Raw genomic sequence first — 25,391 nt, 5'->3', positions numbered from 1 at the left:
TGTTTTTGTGTTTAATCAGTGGAGCTCAGCGTAGTACCACAAACTCAAGAAACTTACATTTCTCTTTTTACATAAAAGGCACAGAATAATCTCCAAGTACACATTTGAGGAATATGTAAAATTAAGGCAACCTGTAAAAATGATCACAATCTGTCTCTTCATGAGAAACAGGATAGGAGGCACAGACCTCTCAAACTGAAATGAAATTTGCACTAACTCTAAACAGCAGGGCCAACTTAAATCAATGAATTCCAAAATTCTTCCTGCTGGAACACATCTTTATCTTATACCACAGATTAACATGTTCAGAGACACAGGGGCATAATAAAGGTAAACTACAAAATCTTAATACTCCACTGCGTTAAGAATTTCCACTAGAAATGTATAGGATCCAACTCTGAATTAACATCAATAATTCAGTGAAGTAGATGTGCCATTCTCCAGAGGCCGCTGCACAAATCTTGTCTTGCAGTGATATTTACAGACACTAGCTCACTTCAGACAGTGCAACCTCCTCTCTGCCAGCTGTGACAGCAGCAAGGCCTCAAGTTTATGGTTCCATGGGATGCAAGAAGGAATTTGAGAGTTGTGCAGTTTCCATGTGAATGAAAAGTGTGGGTTAAGTCAGTCCAATAAAATGAGAATCATCTTTTCTGAGCATAAAAATGTAGAAAAGCTGCCTTTTAAACCTCCATTTTATTAACATTTATCAGCTGCTGTGAAACCAGCACGTGATGAAATTTTTGAACTTTGCTGTCAGTAGCTAAAGGGTAATGCTTGTAGTGATTGCTGTTTTGCAAAATTATAATTCTCATATCCAAAAGGTCTTCTAATGGATTTATTCTCCAACAATTACTGTGTGGCACTGGGAGACAATGAGCACGATTTGGTGGCTGCATCTCAGGGTAGTGAGAGACTGGCTCCAATTCCTGACTTCCAGCCCTTCCTCCAGCCCCTAAACCAGTGCTGCAGGTGAGAGGGGTTCCACTCTGAGCTGTGGCCAGTGCCCCAGAGCAGGGGTGGGACTGTATCATGGCAACAGTCCCCTGAATGGGGAATAATGAGCCCTGCCTCCATGACTGCAGAAGGCTGACCCATTGCTTTATTATTACTACACTATACTATACCACTAAGAAAAACTCATCACCCTTGCCAGACAGTCTGAAACAGCTTTGACCTAACTGGTCAGTCAATCAAAACATCATCACCAGAGTCCAATTAAGAAACCACATTTTAGTAAACAATCCCCATAACATATTCCACATGTGCACAACAACAGGTGCAGCAAATGGACATAAGAATTGTTTCTCATTCTCTTCTCTCAGCTTTCTCACAGCTTCTCACAGCTTCCCAGGAAAATCCTGGGAGAGAGCGATGTCTCTCTGTTCAGAGGATATGTGATTACCATAGGACTGCTCCCCCAGCCAAGGCCCTGCTGGCCAAGGGAACAGCCCAGCAAGGAGCTGAGCACAAACAAAGCCTCTGTGAAATAATTAAATTTGCAGTTATACAGGGAAAGCTGATCAGCATTGGGCTGAGCCACACAGGGACAGACCTGCAGCTTAACTCTTCCATGTTCTTGCAAAGCTTTGTAAAATCTGTCCTTTGGGGTGTAATGTACCCCAGTAGTCCCAGAGGAACAATACTTCATCACAGTGTCCTTTCAGAGCGATGAGTTAAGAAACCTCAAATATTTCAGTAGGTGTAGACTACAGGATGCCAGTGGGGACAGACAAAATCCCTGCCCCATGGACAGAATTAAGGCAAAATGCACTAACCATAGCTTGTAACATCAAGGGTTTTGCCTGTATTGAGGCATACCTCTAAAAACTTGAGTTAAGAGAAGCTCCAAGGAAGGCATCCAAAACAGAAAGTTATCCCAACTAGCTCTTCCCAGGATTCCTCAAAACAAGACTCACTCACAAGATCCAAGGCTCACTGAGGGCGCTGGGCTGATGCTTGGCAGATAAATAAAGGCAAGAAGTAGAAAGGTCAGATGAAGTCAGGCTCACTGGGTGTTAATAAAAGATTATAAAGGGAGAAACTGCCTGAACAGCTGCTTATGGCTGAGACCAGGCAACTAAATACTATCACAGAGCAAAGAGGCCCCAGACACAGGGTCAGAGATCCTTAAATAAACCTTGACCTTCAGCAAGAAAGAAGACCTGAGAGACAGCAGCTGAAAGAGAATTTTCTCTGGCAGGCTGACCACTGAGAGTTCCCTCCTGCTGCACTGAGATGTTTGAGAGAGACAGGTGGAACAAAACTCATTTCACAGAGCAGATTAGAAGTTTTCTAGCAGGCAAAAAGCCCAGGACATTCTTTTTCATTTTTTTTCCCCTAGGTAAAGTTTTCAATACACTCTTTTTCCTCAGAGAAATTCTAAATGTGGTTCTCTGATGGGAGCAGCCCAGGAAAGGTGTGCTCACCCATCTGCATCATCTCCTGGTACTTGCAAGAACGTAAAATCAATTATCTTCCACAAAGAAATAACTGCTAACAAGATACTTCAAAGTAGAAGGTAAGCAACCAAATGGGGAAGTGTGAAAGCAGGAAGCAGACTGTGGCAGAGCAGAGAGAAACTCTCAACAGAAGAATTAGAACGGCCATAATATAGTTCTGAATATTTTCAGTCCCCCTCTAGTGAGCCTCAGCAACCCAAAGCAGAGAGAGATGGTGCCACATCCCAGGCTAAGTGTGACCTAAGAAGCAATACCAATAATAGGACAGTACCAGCCAAGCAGGAGAAGTGACAGCCTTTCCCATCTTCCAGCACAGCAATCCATAGAGAGAAGTCATTCGTTAATATTCTAGAAAATATTTAATCAGTCTCAAAGGCACAGCATTAAAGGATGCTTTTTCCTGGATGTTTTACAAAGTAGAGACTGTTTCCTTGCACTGTATATGTATACATGACAAATATGTAAACCAGGCATTCTCTCTAAGAGGTGCTGAGAGTGGATGGGCTGCAACTCAGCCCATTACACCTATTTACAAATTCCAAATGTGTGGATTTCCTATTTTTCCCCCAACAAATCAGCTTTCATAGTCAGACCTACATGTAAACACTTATATTGTCTATAGTGCACTTGATAGGGGAACACTGGAAGGAAATTATGACTATACAATGGCATCTACTGCAAAACAAAATCAAATACAGGTCCAGCATGGGACCTGTAAAGTCAAATACAGGTCCAGTCCATGTAGGAGCACTCTAGAGAGGAAAGTGAGGTCTAAGAAACCTTGGACTTTGTTCCTTGGTTGATCATTTAAACAAAAGTTTCAGGCCCAATAATTCTTCTTTTGGTTACTATAACTTAGCTTCCCACCAAAGGACAATATCATATATCAGAAGTCTGTACTTTTGCTAAAATTTTAAAAAATAAGTCAGCAAAAAACTTTGAGAACCATTTTAAAGGCAGTTACTTTACAGACGGGGTGTCAAAGGGCTGTGTTATAGTTAATATTGTAGTTAAATTAGAGTGAACTGAAGCCTGCATCAATATTCTGGAGCTCAATATTATCTTTCCAGTCAGTAGAAATGGACACAGATGACTTCATCAGAGTTATAAAAATTTATATCATCCAGGCTTTTGAATGTTAACTCTTTTGGTTCTTTGAAATAGCAGATTCCTGTTGGCTCTTAGGCCATTCCTACAGTCTCTCCAGTGCCTTATTTTCCTTATTGACAGAAGAGAAGTAAACATTTTAAAACACCCCTAGGAAATGTTTCCAAATGTATGCCAGTGAAAATGATCTTTATACAATTGCAATTCTTGTTCCCTTTATAAAGTTAAATACCTGTGTAAAACTGCTCATGGCAGATTTTCCACCACAGTACGTAAAAGAGAGAAATGTAATTCCTATAGAAGTACCTGGGTGACATTTGTGCACCTGTCTGGGAATTTTTCAGCAACAAACTGAATATAAAAAGACACACTGCAGCAGCAAATAGTCATCACAAGCAAATGAAGCAGCATTATGGATCAGTAACAGAGATCTAGGCAGACAGGGGGAGAATGTTTGGCTACCTGCACATGTGTAAGAGAAACTCACTGTAGTCAAGGCTCAGCTGTAGTCAGTGTGCTCTCATGTCACAGCACAGTTTTGGGCAGGAAGGCAGCCCCATAAGCAGCAGCACAAGCAAGGTTAGGGGGACAAGACACCTCTTTGTTAAATGTGAGTAAAGTTAACAGCTGACCTCTTTGATTTTCTGTCATATGTTTTTTAAGGCTCTTCTCTCTACTCGAGCTCCTATGACCCTTTCTCAGACCCACGTGCCGGGAGCAAATGCAGCCTGTCAATATAAAGTTCAAATCTGCTGGGTACAGAGGTGATCTCCCTCCCCATTACTCTCACTGCAGTTCACAATTACTGTATAAAATGGGGCTCAGCATGACAGAATCATTCACCTTCCTCCAACCTAAATCATCCCTGACAGACAGGTGAATCCCTTGCCACCTTTAATTTCCTTCTCAGGAGCACCATATCTAAAAATTACATATCTTGAGGGTTTGAGATCTGTTATGAATAGTTCCCACATCAAATCATTCAACCCTCAGTTCCAAAGTGTGTTTCTGCATAAAATTCATTCACATAATTGATCTGCCTTTTGGAAGTTTACCACCTTGTTCTTTCCCAGCCTACAGCAACCCCTTCTTCAGTAAGAGAGTCATAGGTCCATCTAAAATAACTAGAAGACTTAACAAGAAATGGGAAAAAAAAAAGACATATTTTAAATCCTATAAAATAGCAAGTGTTCTCAAGATTTTCTTCAGTAAGAGCTCCTGAGACTTAAGAGAAGTCAAGGGGAAAAGCTGAATTCATTAAAATGGGCTTTGGATTTGATCCAGAGAGCCTTCCTTGGTATGCTTCTTTATTACAGGTGATACAGCTGGTGGAGACTTGGTTTTGTTGTTGGGTCTTTCTCATACAACAAAATCTTGTGGGAAGTTCTTTAAATTATTTTTGTCAAAGTCACCAGAAAGAAAATGTATATGTGTGAAACAGCAGTTGATCTCTCTAGAGAAGGAAAGCAGCCACTCTGTTCAATTAGCACCCACTCTAACCACTTTCATTCCTCTGCCAAGACCTAACCAATATGAGATTTATTATCCAGGTTTAGCTCTGAAAAGCCACATGTCATTCTCCTCTCTGTCCAACACCACCCTGGGATTTAACAGATCAGCCACTTTTTCCATAATGTGACTGCATTTCTTGCAGTGGGAGGATTCTGCTTTAGACAAGTAAAGCAGAGAACAGATTCATTTCCAGTGATCTTCTGACAAACTTGAATCTTACTGAAAGGGCAAGTCATTGTGATTAAAAAAAATAAAAAATAATTTTAGAAAAGGGAAACAGCTACAGCACCATTTTTTACAGAGGAGTTGAGGGAAAGTTACTATCAATTGTAACTTGAACATCTGTACCTGGTTGCAAATGGCATAAAGAGTAATCTCTTAATAGCAACATTTTTTATCAAGTTTCCTTACTATTAAAAAAAAAAAAAAAAATTAAAAAATAGATTCAATTTCCCTCCAAGAAAAGTCATCTAGGGACCTGAAACCATCTGCGGAGCAGAAGTGCAGTACCAGTGTCTACACACTCAGTCAGACTTCAAATTGATAGGTGACCACTCACCTTCTCAGAAATGCCTCTCTACTCCATGTAACCCTTGTTTATCAAATGCTTTCTCACAGAAGAGGAACATCATGGAAAAAATGTGAAATTTACAGGACTGATGTATAATTGGTCTTTATGACCATCTACCTCTGCATTCTGGGGGGGTGGTGGAGGTTTGGACCTGCTGAAGTTGGCTCAGGTTGGTTACCCTTGCTGTAAAGTAGAGTTGGACCCCAGAATTTCAACTACTAAAGGCGGAAAAGTGTTCCAAAAAATACATGCGAAAAAAATAAACAACTGAAGGACAAGCAAGGCCCATGCTCTCAATCCCCAAATCTCTTTAGCAGTATAATCAAGTAACAAAAATACTGGTTAACTGCAGTGCCATTTTCTAACTTGAAAATATAATGCATTCTCCTTCAAAATGCTTCATGAGAACTTGTTGATTTTTATGACAGCTTCAGTGGGAAAAGTCTACATGAAATCTTGGCTCTTGCTACATTTTGGAAATGTCAAAATGCATTGTTTCAAAAAGGTTAAAGCAATTTTTCAGTTCAGTTTTTTCAGGGTGATTCATCTCATTTAGGCATTTGTACTATGTTCTAGTACACTGGAAATATTGCATGAACACCAGGGTTGTACTTAGCTATAAATTATTTGGGTTTTCTAGCTACATATTTTACTATACTTGGATATTTTGACACTGTATGTAATTTTTTAACATAAAGAGCATTTGACACTTGAAAAAATTTAAATTTACTGAATTATTTCATTGAAATACAGGGAAGGAAATTTGAGACATTTCAGATTGAACATTACACTCTCCACTTCAAAAGAGTATTTTAACTGAATAACATTAAAAGAGAACAAAACAACTCCAAGATGCACCCTCTGCATATAGAACGAGTTTCAGAGTGAGCTTAAATGTATCATCTTTCTTATTTCAAAAAAAGAACAAAAAGCAGAAACAAGATTAAAACATATTTGCTGTATTTCCCGCTGAATCTACTCCTTCATTTAATCTTTAAATGCTTTCTTGCTCCATATTTTTATGCCCCATCTCTCATTAAGCAGCATCTGACCAGATTATTTGCCTCAATTGTGACAAGCAACATGCACAGAGGATGCAGGAAATGTCTGAATGACAAAACACACCGTTCATGTTTCCTTACTGCTCCACACAATCTGCTCAGGTTTAGTCAGCTAATTACTTGGAGGCAGGGCAGAAGAAGCCACTGCTGAAAGATAAGTGGAAGCTGTGCTGAAACCTGAGGGGTCATGCATTAAGTACCAAAGAAAATGGGAAAATTGTTGTAAGAAAAATGAGAAATTAATAATTTTGTGTGGTATGAAGGAATAGAAGGTATCAGTCAAAGTGGTAGAATCAATAACTGCTTCTTAGTAAATCTGTTCCTATTTATACTCGGCATTTGTGATTTGTTCTGTCACACATCTGCTTTTTCCCCATTTCTTTCTCTTTTTTTCTGTCTGCCATACTCTCTGGAATGACTGTGAAAAGCTGGATAAATCATATTCCCTGGGTGTTAGTTTATTGGGTTTGTGGGCTTTTCTTAGTGGATGTGCCCCAAAGAACTCCCATTCCTATATCATGGTCAAATACGTGGTGGGACTCATCAGATCCTTTCACTGCACCAGTTTTCAGCCTGGGCAGCCCCACAGACAAAGCAGTCACTGCTGTTCATCCTTCCAGACTGCCAGAGCCTGCACTCTCATTGCCCTGGCCATGGAAACTTTTCCCTGTGTCATGTGCAGAACAGAAGACTGATGCAGGCACATTATGTGGCCATAATATGGTCTGCCAGAGCTGCAAGGGCTCATTTCCTTGGGAATTGTGCTCTATCACTTGGGGCTGATGAGCACTCGAGCCACTGACATCATCAGACTGCTCAGGTGAAGAAGGACTTATCACAGGAGAAAGGGTTTATAGGATGTGGCTTAATACTCTGAGCCTTCCTCTCTGTTTGAACTCAAACACGCAAAGTGCAATTTGATTAAATTTCAATCCAAAACAAAGTTCTTTAAAAATGAAGGATTTACAGCATTCTATTTCTGCATGTTGTAATTAGATCCTTCTTATATGTGCTTTCATTTCAATATTCTCTCAGGATGAAAATCATGCCTTTCAAGCTTTGCTTTTATTTTAAGGCACAATAAAGTAGTGGCTGAAAATGTAAAAAACATAAAATGTTAAAAAGCACTAAACTATTAAGTCATATATCAGACAATATTTCCTGAAAACTCATTATTGTGAGAACTTCAGTAGTGGAATTAAGATTAATCCAGTTAAGAAAGATTTAGTTACATATTTGTAAGAGGAAAAAAAAATTACTCAGAGTAACACAGCATAATAATGAAATATAAATTGAACTTCTATCTGTTAAATTGTGAATTTAACAGCATTTATAAAACTGGCAAGTCTGCTTGAAATATCTGTATCCATATTTCCAATTCAAGCACTTACCAAGACAGGTCACTTCCAGTTCCACAGTATATCCCAATGTCCCAAAGGTGACATCCAGGGATGGACTCACAGACAACCTGGGGAATGAGAGGCTGGGGAGCAGCTGCAGAAGGGGCCTGGGGCTCCTGGTCTGTGCAGAGCTGGGGACAAAAGTCACAGCAGTGTCCTGGCTGGGAGGGATATCCCTGTCCCGGGGCACTGGGGACAGCATTGCCAAGGGAGATTGTCCGGCTCTGCTCCCACTGGGGCAGCTCACCTCGAGTCCCGGGGCCACAATAAAAGGATATAAAGCTGTTAGAGAGCATCCAAAGGAGGATGCAAAGGTAGAGAAGGGTCTAGAGGAGACCATATGAGGAAAGGGTGAGGTGACTTGGCTTATTCAGCCTGGAGGAGAGGAGGCTGAGGACAGAGCTCACCGGTCTGCAGCTTCCCCGTGGGGGGAATCAGAGCAGCAGACGCTGATCTCTTCTCTGTGGTGGCAAGGACAGGACCCAAGGGAATGGCTGAAGTTGTGTCAGGAGAGGTTTATTTTGGACATTTAGAAGAGGTTCTTCACCCAGAAGGTGGTTAGGCCCTTGAACAATCACCTCAGGGAAGAGGTCATGGCACAGAGCCACTTCTACATATTTTTTTTTCCACTGGTAAATACAAAGAGCACTATGGTGCCAATAAGGTTTTATGTGAGTTTCAGGTAAATTGATCAGTTCATGAAAGTCAGTGAAACTTGCAGTTTTAATAAGAAGTCCTAGGAAATTTAACAGTTCCCATCACCAGTTTGGAGGGGGAAAAAAATAAAACTTGCAACAGAGTCTGCCATACCACTATTAAAAACCCAGATCCCAAATACTCATAATGGCACACTCACAGACCATACTTAAATTCAGTTCCGTAATCAAATTATTCATCGCCTTTCTATAGCTTCTGATATCACCCATCTTCCTTATGCAGAAAGTAGAAGGAAACAGCAGAAATGCCTTTACATCTGCTCCCCAGAACACTGCAAAATTACAGGATCAATGTAATTTTTGAACTCCTTCTCCCAGTTAAAAGACCAAGCATGTATATATGTACACATTAGAAGAGACAAAAGAACGGAATGTTGATCCAAGTCTTGTTGGACCATCATAATGTGCAAAGGAAGAAGTAGAAGGTAGTCTGAAAATCAGATTCAGGGTAGCTCACTTTTATACTTAAACTTTACATTCTGCCCTATGTTAATTAAAAAAAAAAAAAAAAAAGCTTGGACTCCTCAAGATCTATTAAAGTGTCTATTTTTTTTTATCATCCCAGAAAAATCTTGTTACATTTCCTAAAAAGGAGAAGGGAACCTAGTACTGAAGCTTTTTTTTTTTTTTCCCTTGAGGATCAAGCAAACTCTACAAAGCAACTGGGTGTAGAAATATTTTTGGCTGCTTTTATCTTATGTGCAGTGGGAACACATTAAAAGGTAAGGGAAAAAAACTTCAAAGTCCTTCCCTTTTTTTCTGCAATTTTACATTTTTGTATGTATTACATTATAATGATCAACGATCCAAGAGATGTGAAGGGAAATAAACCAAAGTTGGCAGAATGTGAGAATGCACAAAAAGAGTCATGAGAAAAAGGTGATGGCAACAGAGGGAAGGGAAGGGAAGGGAAGGGAAGGGAAGGGAAGGTCAAGATTCCTATAGTAAGATTAGAATAATTTCATACTGATATGATCATTTCTAATTCTTTTCTTCTATTCTATACCCACTAATCTAAGAGCAGTGGGTAACAAAGAGAGCTCCCTAAATGCGAAACCCACTGAAGCTGGACTGTAGCAGTGAGTAGCTGCAGGAATCTGTGGTACCAGCCCAGAACCACTCTGCTCAGGGGTGCATTCTCTGCTCTGTGTTTCACATCTGTTAGCAGTGGTGCACACCAGCACTGGCACTAGAATGGATCTGAAATGCTTTTGCTGTTATTTACCAGCATAGCCAAGTGGAAATTACACCTTTTGCTCTTTGTTTCACAGATATTTGCTTTTGCAAACTGATATTTGTTTTTCTATAAGGTGCAGCAGCTAACATAAGATGTGTAGGCACTGCCTTTATTTTGCTAACATTACATAATGCTCAGCACAGTGACAGGCTGGCTCTGCATAACAAAGTCACAAAGAGACTTGGCTCTTTTTGCCTCTCTGCTGAAACACTAAAATATCTGTTCAAAGCAAATTGTTTCAAAGCAAAAGATTTATAGTGCTACTGGTTTTACTGACATAATTACATCCTGCTTGGTGAGGTAGAAGGCTCAGAGGTAGAAAAATTTCAAAGTGATGATTAATAGCTTCTCTTAAATAGTTATAGATGTTCAAGTGTATGTTAGGGCTGAGTATCATGTTTGGGGATGAGAGTGTGTTGAGGCAGGAAGAGCACTAAATGGTTCCACAGACAGGGTAAGGTGTAACCAAAACAATAATCCAGAGCTTTGTCACCTATAATGTAGGGACTTCAGAGAAACTCTTCAGATCAGCAATATTCATTACAGCAGCTTCTAAAACTAGATTGCTGCAGGCTTTATTTTTTTCCTGAGAAGAAAAGTCATACTGCTTAAAAAATTAAAGGTTATGTAAAGGGGAAAAAAATTATCAAACTGCCTTCAAAAATGTTAAACCCACTGGTTATGCAGTGATTTTGGCTAAAATCAGATCTTAGAATTAGGGTATCATTCTTCTGTTTCCCTCCAAGACAAGTGTAATGGAATTATTTAAGTCTACATTGAACTTCTGACATGCTTTAGAGTAAGGTTTACATAATTTTGCTGTTTAACTTAGTGCCCAAATTCACAATCCATATATAGATTATGTTGGCTTGTGGGCAGTCAAACCTTTTTGTCCATCTCTGGAATAACAGACTTTTGACTCCAGATCATTTTGTCCATAAGCATAGTTTCTTTTTTCTGCTTTTGGGTGTGCAAGCTCCCAAGAGAGCTAAGGGTGTTGGCTTCTAGAGAACAAACCCGTATACATTTCTTACTTTTACTGTGCTAAAAGCCCTTTCTTGCATTAAGCAATTCTATAGTTTCCTTCTTTCCATTTCTTATGTCCTGTCTGTTACTCTCAGCTCAAAGCAGAGGTGGGACAGCAGTGTTGCCTGACAAAGCATTACACATTTCTGCTTGGAGAATGCAACCCATTCTATGGGTTCAATGCAACTCATCAACTGAGATTTAGATCTTAGTGACACCAAATTAAAATAAATGTAATGAAACTCCCTGGAAAAAGCTGCAGAAGACACTCTAAAAACTACCAGGTGACATCATATCCAAACTTGTGTTATTTATCTTTGTTTTCCTTTTGTTCAGAGTCTTTACATTTGTAAGCACAAGTAATTTTCTCACTGCTGCTGACAAGGATAGATGATAATGTAATGAGCATGATCGTTTTTCTAGCAGCCATATTATTCTGTCCTTTCTCATCTTTTCTAGCTACTCACCACCTCAGTTTCTCTCCCACGCAGCCTTTCCTGCACACTAATAAAAGCATTCTTATACTTTTAAAGACGCCTAATACTGCAATACAAGCAAATCTACATGATATATACATGATTTATTCATTTCTGATTACACCAGTCACCTGGGGATAGAATGCCCTGCAAGTTAGCTGTTATTTCAAAGGGATGCTTTGCTTTATTTGAGGTCAGCCAATAAGTGCTTACACAGGAAAAGCTCTAATGGGAAACAGCCTCAAAGACCAAATCTTCTGTTGATTAGCTATTCACTCTGCATCAATCCACCTGCCTGCACAAGGTCCAGCTTCCAACAAACAAATACTTTTCTTTCAAGTTTTGTTTGTTACAACTCAATTGCCAGTTTGTTTGATTTTGGAGTTGCTGTTCCTGGATCCCTGTGAGTTGGAGTGAATTTCAACAAGTGATTCTTACCAAAAGGTATCATCTGTTATGGGTTATCTTTCAAACCTATGCACAACTACTGCCCTAAGGCAACATCAGACAGCACTGAGAGGTGTTTCTTTTTATTGTTGTTATTATTTAAAACATTAAAAATCATCTGAAATAAGGGCCTCATGACCAGAGACTTCCTAACATTCTGAGAGCTCAGAGGAAATTTTTAAAGACAGGTTCACACCCATTCCACTGACTCAGAATCACAGAATCACTGGCACATGAGACATTTGTGTCTATGCAGAGTCAAAACCTGCAGCAGCTCTGCTGTCTGTATCAGACCCACAAGGAGCTACAGCCCTACAAATCGTGTTTGGACCAGTGTTTTGGGGACAACCAACATCCTGAAACACACACATCCTCTGCACAAATCAAAGCCTTTATCTACATGTGCTCAATTTAAAAATTCCCTTAGTTCATCCTTGTGCTTAGAACTGCAGAACTTTGTTTACTGAGTATCATCTGGCAATCCATTTTCCTCCCTTGCCACACTACATTGTCAAACAAAACTCTTTATAAAACATCATGCATACATTAGTAGTTCCTTCAATTATTCTTCTTCTACAGGCCAGAAACCATACATTTGTACTTAGCATGTATGCATGTCACAGAAGAGAAAAATGTAGTGTTCTTAAATTATTATTATTGATTTCCTCGAGTGTAGGCTGTACCTTTAATATTATTGACATTATATTTTAAAGAACTGACGTATGCATAAATCTAATTTCTTTGAAATTTTGTACTTTTGTATTTGGAGTTTGAATCTGTTCAGAAAAATCCTCCCAAAACAACAAAAATAAAAGTCTAAATAAATCAAGAATCAGGTTCTTCTATAGAAATTAAAAAAAGAAATTAGAATTTTTTTAAATCTGTTAAGTCTATGTGAATTTCATAAGTCCCTTGTTATGTGATCAGAGGCCAATTCCATGCAGCACTATTGTCAGTAGGGAACAGAACTCCTTACAAGACCTGTTTACTGCAGATTCTGCCTATTGGTCAGAGGGAGAATGAAAATCTTTAGTCTTTGTGCCATTCTGGTGCACAAAGCCACCCTTTTTGGCCATGGGAAGGTTTCCCCCTCTTGGAGTAGCCTGGGGAAATTTTGGGGTGTTTCAAGGCACAACACCTGAAGCAAGCAGAGTTTCAGTGCTTGTCTTGGCTGCTCATTGCCTTCTCTGATTAACTTTTTAATCAGAAGAACCTCAGGAAAACTTTGATAGTCAGGGCACACCCAGCTTTGGCTCTCACAGGCCCAAAGGATTTTGGCTCTTTCCATAGCTAGAATTAATTACAAATGACAGCACTGTCCAACACAAGTGAGAGGCTCAGTTTCTGCCCCTGTGTTCGATGCTCCAAGCCCAGACAGCTGCCTGACCCCATCACTGCCCCTCTCCAAGGAGCTGGGATGCATTGCTGCCCTGGAACAGCCAATATCTCCCTCCCACAGAGCAGATCAACAGCTCTCAGGTGTGCAAGTCCCCTTCCCTGCCTGACTTGGAGGAATCTTTGCAGTTTATGGCGTTTATTTGGAGCCCCAGACTGCAGTGGCTCTGCTCCATCTCTCTAAGTGCTCTTTGTTCCTTCTCTTCCCCCGTTTGAAATGGCTTGGCAGGTTCCTCATGGAACAGTGACTCATCAAAAGCTCTCTGTTGGCACATCATTTATTCTCATTTTCATTAGACTCCCCTGGTGGATTCTCACCAGGGGAGGGGTTTTCTTGTTGCTCCTGGCCCTGCTGGTATTTGGAGAGCACAGACCCACTGCTATGAAGAATATTTTACAGAAGCAGACGGGATTTCTGCCATAAGGAATTTCCAGTTGTACATTCACTTATGTTAAATGTGCACAAAGCTTTCCAGCTTGTCTGCTGTTAGACAAGGTGAAGGACTGGGAGGAGATTCAAGCTGAAGCCTCCTCCAAAATTGTACTGCACTTTCTCTTAGGAGTCATTATTTGTTTTCCATAAAGTAAATCAGCCAAACTTACCTGGTCTCTCCAAAACTAAAAATCAAATTAAATGTGCCATGATAGTAACTGTATTTGTAATTGTACAGTGTCTAAAATACCGATTTTGGCTCAGAGTTCACCAGGATTTCTTAGTCTTCCTTATGGATTTCTGCGCATTCAGAAATCTTATTTTCAAAGGATTTCTTTCCTTTGTCATCCAAGGTGACATTGTTCCAGATGCTACACTCTACTGAACAACACACATCATGGAGTATATGATGTGTCTAATGTCCTTTAATTCCAGAATATACCTCAAAACTACATAATTGCTACTAGTTATCAGGAAAAAGTACATCCCTGCCAAGAAAAGTCTATCCTAAAGTTCAAGTTAAGATAATCTTTTGGGAGAGTAGAAAAGAACCTATTCAACTAAAAAATCTCACAATAAGATGGTATTTTAAAAGGAAATCTTGTGTGTTCAAAGCCCTTTGCACAAAGATACTAATTTACCTATCAAAATCTATTTAAAAGACCTTTTTCCTGAGTCAGAAAATATTTGGTTCCAGAAACAGAGACTTACATTTGAGTTTTCCAGTATATGTGGGTATTTTATACACAGTAAGTACAGTAATAGCAATGAAGTTCCCTTTCTATTGTCCTTAGGGGAATAGTAAGAGCAACAGATTATGCTCCAAGAGAACTTAAGGGGTAAATAACCATATTTGATACTAACTTGTATTGGAAAAGTTTACCTAGATGAAAGCACAGAGAAATTATTCACTCTTCCAAATAGTTTAAAGATATTACCTTTGCCACCTACAACAACGATCAGAACACCAGAGTGTCCCCAGCAACATTAAATTAACTCAGCATTAGCAGAGCTGAGGCAGCTCAAGGGAATAAATGTGATGTTGTTTAAACCAATGCAAGTCTGACCATGTCCTTTTCTCCACATACCTCCTCCAGCCTCCCAGCAGCAGGGTGAGGCTGTGAGATAACACATAACAATCCAGACTCTGGCTAGCATGAGCTGTGATTTGTTTGACCAGTACATTGGTCTGACTCTCCTGTAAGCTATGGCAATTATTTCCACACCAGCGTAGAGCTGCAGCACATGGTAGAAGGTCACCTACCCAGCCCATGGGTTTAATTTCTCTGTTTAATTCTCTTTTATTTCCTTCTCATGTCTTTAACCCAATTTTGTTGGAGCTTCATCTCTCCACTCCTAGAGTTATTTGTTTTACCAGTTATCAGCTAGAGCTGACTGTTTCTCAGAGCCCCAAAGCCAACAGACTGATCTCTGTGTACTGATCACATCTGTACAGAGAAATGCATTACTTGCACCCCAAAAATCTGCAGTTTAAAGTCGAGTGAAAGCAGCAAGCAGATAGAACCAGAAAGGAAATGATATTTAAATAAAAACTGTAGCAGCCATTCTGGGAAAACTTAAAGTATCTACAGGTCACAATGTATCCACAACTTGAATTCTTTTCAACAAGGTTTCAGATGAAAACATGAGATTTCCATTGCCCTTAGTTACATGAAAGAAATTAAAAATACTGCAACCCACTACATAAGATTCAGTGCTTAAGTGCAGGCATGTAGGGTGAACACAGGGTTCACAAAGAAGCATCCCACCACCTTTCATCCCACTTTAACTTTTCGACCCAGAGAAAGACAGAAGGAAAACCCTTTTATCTCATTACTTCCATAATGTACTTGCAGTAGGAAAAAAAATCTGGTAGTATGTTATATATTCCTTTCTACTCTTCCTTTAGCTATGCATATAGAGTATTTAGGTAAAAAGATTCTATAAACACACGATGTGCACCAATCTCAAATATAACTTCAGAGACAAGCCTACATCTGCTTTCCTGTTTGTCTGCTCTTGTCAGTGTGTTAGGCAGAGACAGCTTTTCCTGGGATCAAAAGCAGAAATGCTGTTCTAATAACCAGACTGAACTTGGCAACTGGCTGTTCAATCTTGGTGGGCAGAGAAAGACTGCTCTCTTTGCTGAGGAAAGGGACTGAGCCATGTAAGAGCCCTGCTAACATTTGATTTCAGCCTGCAGCATGATGCCAGTTATTGGCCGCAGCCTCATGTGATGTTTGACAGTCATCTGTCATGAAAGTTGGAAACCAGCACAATAGAAATCTAAAAATTCTAAAGTTATGTTTAAAATACAGTAGAGCTTCCCTTGGAAGGAGGAGAAAAATCATGTGATACTTTTATTTTCATCGCTGTGCTACATCCCCATAGATAAAGACATAAAGATTTGCTTTCTTGTGTGGGTTTTGCTGCTGTAAGTTAAAAAGGTCAGGGTTTCAATTTACAAATTCATAACATACAACAGATTTGAGCCTCGTGAATTTATAATGCAGGAAGTTAAAAGAGGGACATTAACAGTGACGTGTCAGGATGTCTCTGGGAAGTTGATCTTCACAGAGTTGGTTCTGTTGCATCTCCTGTGTTGACTTATGAATCTCATCTGCATTTCACCAGGGAGGTTTCTGAGGCATTTCCTAATAAATGCAGTGAATCTGGGCAACTTTCTTTATGCTGTTCTCCCTGATGTAATTCTAAAAGTGGCTGAAACCCTTTCAAGCACTTCTGATTTGCATATGTATTGCATTTGAGAACCTACCAGATCATATTATCACAGTACAAAATACAGGTTTCCCTCCTGGTTTCCCTCCTCTACTCCAGTAAAACTGCTTGTAACTCCAAAGGAAGAAAAATTAAGGTCCATGAAACACAACAGCTGACTTATCTACATCCCAGGCTACCCAATTAATGGATTTGAAAGAAGAGGCAACATTATTTCAAGGGTAGTTTGGGGGAGTGCTTGTTTTTAGAAAGTTATGATTCTTCAAGTATATTCAGGTGAAAAGAAACCACTGAATATTCATGTTTCAATGCGCTTATGGTGCTTTATTTGCCTTTTTTACCCTTTAACAACACCCACCTAATGTTCACTGAATTAATATTGCACAATATCACTAAAGTAAACATGCAATCTTTAAAATCTCATTCTCACACTAGACATCTGACCTAGATACTAAAAAAATTATCTCTTATGCCTCTGGGCAAATAGTTAACATATCATACGATAAGAAAAATTATCCATTTCTTTACTTTTGCTTAGGCATGCACATCTTGCCCCACCTTCTCAGTCTCATCTGGGGTCAGACACTCTTTAGGCAGAAATCACCACAGAGGTGCCGTAACCAGGCCCTAGGAGCTTTCCAGAAGGACCATATTGAAACTGTACAGTATGATCTCCAAGGAAAAAAATCCAACAGCATTCTCTAACTCACTTTTTTAATTTGTTCAGACCTGTAAGAACTCCTTCAGAGACTTTCAGTGCATTTTGTGCACATCTCCAACAGGGAGGAATTAAGTTTTACTTGCAGTCTCACTGGCATGGCAATAAATGAAGACACAATTGTCCTATTCTACCATACTGCAATAAATGCTTGCTTATAATTAATTTCATACCAGCATAAGCAGAAGTGACACACCAGTGAGTATGGGCCAGAAGCTCCAAAGCGGGCTTATTTTAAAGGCAGGAGTTTGATATTCTGCTGTCACATCAGTTTGATGCAGCACAGTTTTAGTCAGCAGTTTAAGTCAACCAATACCAGATATAATTATTTTATTACAATGGCCTCAGTTTGAAATACTTCTTACTTTAGCCAGTTCTCATACTTTCACAGCCCACCCTGAGGCTTGCCTGCATATAGGGTTACTTTAAAGAGAAAAATACATCTAAGGGTTGGGTTACAGTGGCTCCCACATGGCCACAGTTTAACAGCTGTGCAGAACTTGTCCAGCACAGGCAAGGGAGAAAATACAGGCAGTGCATGTGCAAAGAGGTTTCAGAAAGCACATTCTGTTGCCCCACGTTCTTATTTAACTATAAAAACATAATTTGCAGCAGATATTACTAAATGTTTGCAGAGAAGGACACAACCATTAGTCACTGGTGAAGTCTTTCCAGACCTGTTAGGTTCATATTCCATGCCCAAGGCTGACAGACTGTGCTGAAAGTTTTCAGCTTTCTCTTTTCTCCCTTTCCAGTCTCATCTCCACAGCACTTTGCCTAAGGCTACCATCGTTCCCTTTGCTGATTCTTCATCTTAAATCTGGGGAGAAGAGGCAGTGGGGCAAAATAAGGAGGAAAGCTTCAACTTTTATGAATTTATTTTTATATATATATATATATATATATATATATATATATATATTTTATACATTTTTGATTAACAATTCCACAAAAGACAGCAGTGAAACCTGTTCAGGTTCAGACCCAGACCTTACAGAGGGTCTGGAGACCATAATACTTCCCCACTCCTATTTTGCAAATCACACATGGGCATGCTCATGCTCCCAGCAGGACACTTGGAATGCTGAGGAGGAGGAAGTGCAGAGGAAGAGAGAGGGCACTGTGACAAGAGTGCTTCAGCTGTGGCAGGAGCAGCAAGGGACCAGGAGACCAAGTGTGCTTGGGTTTATGTTGTCTGAAGTCAGACAGGAGCAGACCAGCTCCCCTTTCCCAGGCAGAGCCTCTCTACCTTCACAAGAGACAGAGGATACTCCACAGAGTGGAGTTCTGTCCCCCCAGCACCTCAGCTCCTGCAGCCTGCCCGTTCCTGCCATGGGCCACTACTAAATTTGACCATTTTAAAGAAAAATACATCTTCTCATAGGAGAAATTTTTAGATTATGTAGCCAGCTGTTTTAAAAGCAAGGAGCAAAATACAACTGCAGCTCCTCCTCCATCTTGCCAAAGGCTCATGCAGGTAAAACTGCCCATTTCCTACTACAAGAACAGAATTTCCAGTGAGAGCTGAGGACAAGCTATGCTTCCTCAAGAGGAAGGTATATATAGCACAGGGCAGGATTTTGATTCCTCCTCTTTTAGCTACAATCCCAGAACTGCATGTTTATTTACCCAGTCAGTGTCAGAGAAACAGGAGAATTTGTCCCTCCTGACAGCCCAAGGAGCTGCTGGAGAGAGCAGACATCTCTGGGACAGCCTGCTCATGCCCAGCACACCTGGCACAGGAGCTGCCGTGCTGCCTTTGGCACCCCAACTATCACTGAAGCAGCAGACTGGACTTCCCCAAAGGGGCTCTGCACTGAAGGAATCCTCAGCAGGCTTAGCAGGCATATGTTTGATCCATACTTTTCACAAAGTTGGCAAAAAAATTGCATTTTGATGTTGCGGAGGGTCTCTTCCTCTCTAATGAGCAATCTAGGATGCCAGTCAGCCCCAGGAGAACTCCCTATCCTACAGGCTGTAGCAACACTAAACCAGAGATTTCACACAAGCTTCTTGCAAATGTTTTGCATCCATTTTTAAGAATAGCAAGAACATGTCTCAAAATGCACAGCCCAACAAGAAAATACCAAATATGGCTGAAGAAGAAAGCACACCATTTTTATTTAGTAATAAATTATTTGGTTATTCAGTCTCCCTATTCTATAGATGAGAATATCCTCATCTTTAAGCAGGTCAGTCAGCTTCTTCGAAGGAAAAGGGATAGCAGAATAAAATATTTTATAGCTAATTCAGATTTTGATACAGTCAGCCTAAATTCTTCTCTATCTCTGCACCTTCTTTGTGAGAGGTGAAACAAGTCACTCAGGGAATAGCATTTGAGGAAAAGCTCATTTATTTGTTTGTTTTTCATTTTGTCAAGTCCCATGAGTCATAGCAAAATCCTGAATGAAACTACTGGGGGATTTAGCTAGCTCAGCTCTTTAGCTCAGAAGAGTTTGATCTACAGAGAAAGCTCAGAGAAGAAAGCAGGCAAGCAAACCCAGGGAAGTGAAATTTGGCTAATTGAGTTAGGCTGGGTTCAGAGTGAAGACAAGTCAATAGCAGTGAAATCCTGACAGGAGGATCTCTGATCAAACAGGGGAGATAAACACTCAGCCCTGCTTTCAAAGGGTGACAAACTCCCCAGTTGTTTCCCTGCTCTAAAGGAACTCTCTGCCTTCAGCAGCTTTGAAGACTGGCTCACTTCCTAGCCCTGTCTAGGAAGATAGCTGGGGGCAAAGCACAAATCAAAAATCCCCCGAGGAATACTCTTAAAGTTAATTGGCATCATCTAGCCCAGTGGGAAGGACCTAAAAAAACCCCAAAAAACAACTTGGAACTCAGGAAGGAAAAGAGCAGGAATTGAAGGAGGGTTGGGAGAGGGGATCAGTGAGTGCAATTCTTGCTAAATCTGTGTGTTAGAGAGGCACAAAACTCCCCCTCAAAACAAATGTGTACCGGCTGTAGGTTACTCTGCTCTACAGGCAGTAGCCTTGGTTAAAACACTGCAAATCTCTTGAAGCCAGGATGCACCTGGGAGCTCAAGAGGAATTACATCAAAATCTTTTATCCTCTGTGCACTGCAGGTTTTTCTCTGTTGTCCTAAACCCTTCAAACTTCTCCTCCCAAGCCATGCACAGGTGCTGCAGGTCCGTTTTTGAGAATGCAGAAATGCACTGAAACTTTCAGAATTCAGACTGTCTGGTCTGGAATGAATGGGAGGTCTCAGAGGACAGTCTCAAAATTCAGAATAATTTTTCAGATACTCTGAAACATTTAAAAAAATTAGCAGAACTGTGTGAATAAACCATTTATTAAATCAAGGAGAGAGAAGGAAAAGAGCCAAGCATGTATGAATAAACACATCAACAGTATGAATAACATTCAATAGTAAGAATAAACACATCAACTGCAATATAAATTCCGGTCTCTTCTCAACTTTAATTCCAGTGAAAAAGAACACTATGATATATGCAAATTAAGAAGTTTTAAGAAGAAAATGAATCACCAAGTGCCTCACTGAAATGTTAGTGTGTTATTCTGTCACTTCACTTAACTACCAAAGAAAACTCATTTGAAGGCCCCTGGGCTGAGCATACCTGGGTTGTTTTTGCAGAAGCAGAACAAGCAGAGCAGAGAGCCATCACATTGTAGCCACAACCTTGCTGTACCCTTTTGGGAGAGCACCTCAAGCATGCCAGCTGCTGTCTGATGCAACAGATAAGCTGGCAAAAGCTTTTGAGCCTTATAGAGAGTGAAGTGAAATGGATGGACCACTAGAAAACCAAGGGAAAAACTTGACATTTACATTAAAAAGGAAAAAGGAAGAGCTCTGGAGATCATTGTTCTCTCCTTTGTAAAACAGGAGCAACAGCCTCGGAAGACATCAGCATCCTCCACACATGACATTGACTAAACCAAGTATTTCACAGAAGGAAGTGCATTGGCAGGAAATGTGTGGGTGGTCAATTTTTCAATAAAATGAAGTCTGAAAAAATAAAATTTAAAAGTATTCTTTTAGAAAAAGTTAGAACAATGTAAAGGCATTTTTCCCCACACTATCACAAATATTACAGTACCTCTCCTGCCACACCTGTAACTGTTAGTTGTTATATGAATCACACTTCAATTGCACACAATGATAGAATTAGGAATAAACATAAATAGGTATTTGTTCTAAGATACAGTTCACATTCAAGAGCTGTTCTGTGTATCTGTTATGTGCAGATAGACTTGAAAAACAAAATGGAGAAAATACGATGAACAAATTCTTTGAAAAAATACTAATGCATTAATTCTCTCTTATCTTTTGTGAATATGAAGTCATGACCAAAATTAGCTCATTCTTCTTTGTAGCTCTAACTAATAATTTATTTCTGCCTTTTTACAGATAAGGAAGTATTAAAAGTGACTAGGACTGAATATTACTATGCTGTTCACAGAGATTACCCACACTTAAAAAAGACTTAATACCAAATTGTCAGTTCAACCTGCCTGGATGGAGTTTCAGGTACAATCCAAGTAGATGCACTGTCAGAAAAATTTACTTTAGACAAGATTGAACCTAGGTTGGATTTTGCTGCTAGCTATCTTACTAGGAAGTAGCAAATCATTGAAATAATGGCTTAAGTCTAACTTGGGGACTACATCCATCCTTAGTGGGTGAAAAACATATAATCCTCATAAAGCCATTTTCTCTCCTCTTGATTCCACTAAATCACTTCAACTTCATTAACAATTTTCCACTAAACCAACATGTTCAAGTGAGGGAAAGCAGAAGCAGTTTAGCAGAGAAATAACTCAGATATATAGCAGAGAAATCAGATTGGAAAGCGATTTTTTAAAATACCAACAGATATTTCTGTCATTATATTTCCAGCAGTGTTAATATTCAGAGAAGCACTAGCAAAAAAAGCATACATGGGAACAGTCAGAAGAGCCAGATTCAATCTGGCTGTGAGAAAAAAGAATGGAGTACTCACCCCTGGGCAGTTTTTCTAACCTCAGCCTTTGAAAATGTATTTAAAACTGTGACTGGATGCTCCCATGGAATAGAACTCCATTGTTCTGTGGCTAAAGATATGGAGGTACTACACACCTCTTTTTGCCATAACCCACAGATCAGCTGAGCACCCTTTCTAAAATCTGGGAATTCTTGAGTCATTTGGGCAGTATCAATTCCATTTGACACCACGGTTCTGTATTCTCATGGTGGTGGAGCTTTAATTGGTTTGACTGGTTGATAAAATAACTCTCATTTGAATATAGTGTTTGTCTCAGTTTCATAATATTCTGCAATAAGCAGATCACTAAAGCCACTACTAACTCTAGTTTTCTTTGTATCTCAGGCTTCTATTTCAGCTATTTCTCTACTCCCTTGAGCCACAGATTGCTTTTTCTGTATATTTTTGTGTGAGCCAACATAAACCAGCAATTATTAGCTCATGGCTAAGCTTCTAAGTCAGAATAGAAAAGAACTTCAGAAGCATATAAAGTTTGATTTTATTCTCAGGAGTCACATTCATATGCTATTTTTTGGGCCTGTGAAATATGGAATAAGGTTTTTTGCATATATGGCACCATGAATAACTATCTTATTTCAGAATATCAGTATTGAAACAGCATTTGCTAACAGGAAAAGCAGAACCCTCATTCTACAACTGTTGCAGAAGTGGAGACTCAGAAAACTCTAAACAGAAGAAAAAGTTCCTATTTTCTTATTTCTTATAAGCTCTAGTTCACAAGCCAAGGAACCTTAAAGTGAGCAGGAAAAAAATTTAGGAATAATAACCATGCAAAGTTTGAAGAGACCAAACAAATAAAGAAAAACTTTTTTAAAAAGTCACAGCACTGTTTTTACTAAGATTTTTAGTGATTTCAGTATCAATAAGGAAGTTTGGCACTGTGTTGTTAGAGAAAATGACAAGTATGGAGACTACTCTACATTTGCATCAAGAGTGGGATCAAGAAAGTCAAAATTTTTGTTAAATTGGTAAGTCAACTCAGTTTTGAACAACTGATTGGCCTCCAGACATCCACCTGTAACAAATAATTCCACAATTCTGTGGCCAGAAAATGATGATAGCAAAACATGGGAATCAGAGCAAATACAGGCATCTAGCTATCCAAAATAGGGAAAAGTATGGCCAAAACTTAAGAGTGCCTTAAAAATTCAATATATTTTGGGTGCTTTGTGTCTTTTTTTAGCATGCTTTTATTCTCTAATATCTATTTGCTTCTTGATCTAATCCTTAAGCAGCCCCAGACAGATCAAATTTAATGAAGTGACAAAAAAAAATCCTAAAACTCAAGATGTTTAAACCACCACCTCATCACTGTCTGCTGCAGCACTGCAGTGACAGGGATGCAGCTGTTTTCCCTGGATATCCTCGCTCCATGGCCAGCCTAAGGCATCCCACAGGGGGAAAGATCTGCTTGAATTCCCCTTCTCACTAATGCCAGGGAAAGTATCACATTCCAGGGACTTCTCCTAAACAGGGGTTATGGTGAACACTCATCCACAATCCTAAAATAAAGGCTATGACAATTCTATTACCTAGGATCTGTTACTTCTTTGTGAAGTGTGAACTATCAAAATGCAGAACTAAGGTATGATGTACATGACTCATCTCCACTCTGCCTGTCTTCCCCATGGAAGAACAAAATTCCTTGATAGTTTTCTAATTTGATATATCCCCTGTTGATGTGATAAATCACACCAGATCAAAGAAATGATGGGCATCACCTTGCTGCTGACTGAAGAACCTCTTTTATGCTACCTTACATTTGGTTATTTTTCGGGAGACAGCTGAATTTAAGAAACTGTTTCTTTCTCATGGTAATACTTTGAGGCAATTGAGCAAGACGCTTGAATTGAAAGTATCTGATGGCATCACAAACTCAGAATATTTTCTGTTTAAGGGCAAAAGGCAAACCTGGCTAATCTGACAGGCACACAAATTTAATATACTCCCCTCCTACCCTGTTTTTTGGAATAATAACAGGCAGAAGCTGCAAAGGCACCCAGTAATATTGCACAGGGCATGTCCTGCTGTGGGCTAGTTTGAAAATAAAAACAGCTAGCTTTGCCGCAGGAAACCCATAGAAGAATGAATATTTCCAACTCCACGTGAGAAATCCTGAAGTCCCTCAGAAAACTTGAAAAAATAATCACAGAAAATGAACATTAAGTTTGTCTATGTCAATCATTAATTATCTACCTTAAGTACATAAAGGGGATTTATTTGAGTTTTCAGAAGAGGAGGATCCAGTGCAGTTTGTGCAGGTGGGATTGCACTCTCAGCCAACCCTTCAGCAGAATTTCCAGGCCAGAGCAGGGATGGGTGTGGGATGTGCTCCTGCAGACCCTGCTGCCTTCAGGGCCCCAGCGCTGCCAGCCAGGGCTGCAGCCTCAGGTCAGCCCATTTCAGACACCTGCTCTGCAAGGTCACCCCGGAGGGATGGAGATGCTCATCACCAGCAGGCTGGGGGTGTAAGAAGCCTATTAGCACCAGCAGATACAAAAATGGGAAATAAATGGTGCAAATCAGCTGGTTCCACAAAATATACACATGCAAACATCTGTGTCAGGCAAGCATGTCACAAAATGAGCCTCAGAAGAGAGCAGACTGTACTCTTATAGAGCTTTTGCAAAAGAAGTCCCTTGAAAAATTAAGTATTCCAAATTTAGAATTTGCTTAGAAGCCTGACTTAGAGGTTTTTTTGAATAAAACAACCTTGTTGCATATTACTTGCCAGTTTTCTCAGCTTCAAAGAGACAGGTATGTACCTATTTGTAACTTTCACAAGTATGAGCACGAACACTTTTTTTTTGTTGTACTTCAAACCAATTTTTAAACTTTATTAAATACATGTCCTATGGCATTAAAATATGCAAAAAAATAAAATTAATTAGCACTTTTTTCCTTTTATAATCTGTGCAGAAAATGCTTGGCAATAACCTGGGAGCCAGTACAGAAAGCAGAACTCTGCATGTATGGCTTTTGTTTCTTCTCCAATTTACTGTTGAAAGGTAATTGTAGTAAAGGCAGTAAATCCTGACACTGAAAGTGTGCTATTCTCTTATTTGTG

This window comes from Onychostruthus taczanowskii, unplaced genomic scaffold (genome assembly GCF_017590055.1).
Source record: "Onychostruthus taczanowskii isolate IOZ18803 unplaced genomic scaffold, ASM1759005v1 scaffold13, whole genome shotgun sequence".
Classification (NCBI taxonomy): domain Eukaryota; kingdom Metazoa; phylum Chordata; class Aves; order Passeriformes; family Passeridae; genus Onychostruthus; species Onychostruthus taczanowskii.
Note: the sequence above shows the minus strand (reverse complement) of the source record.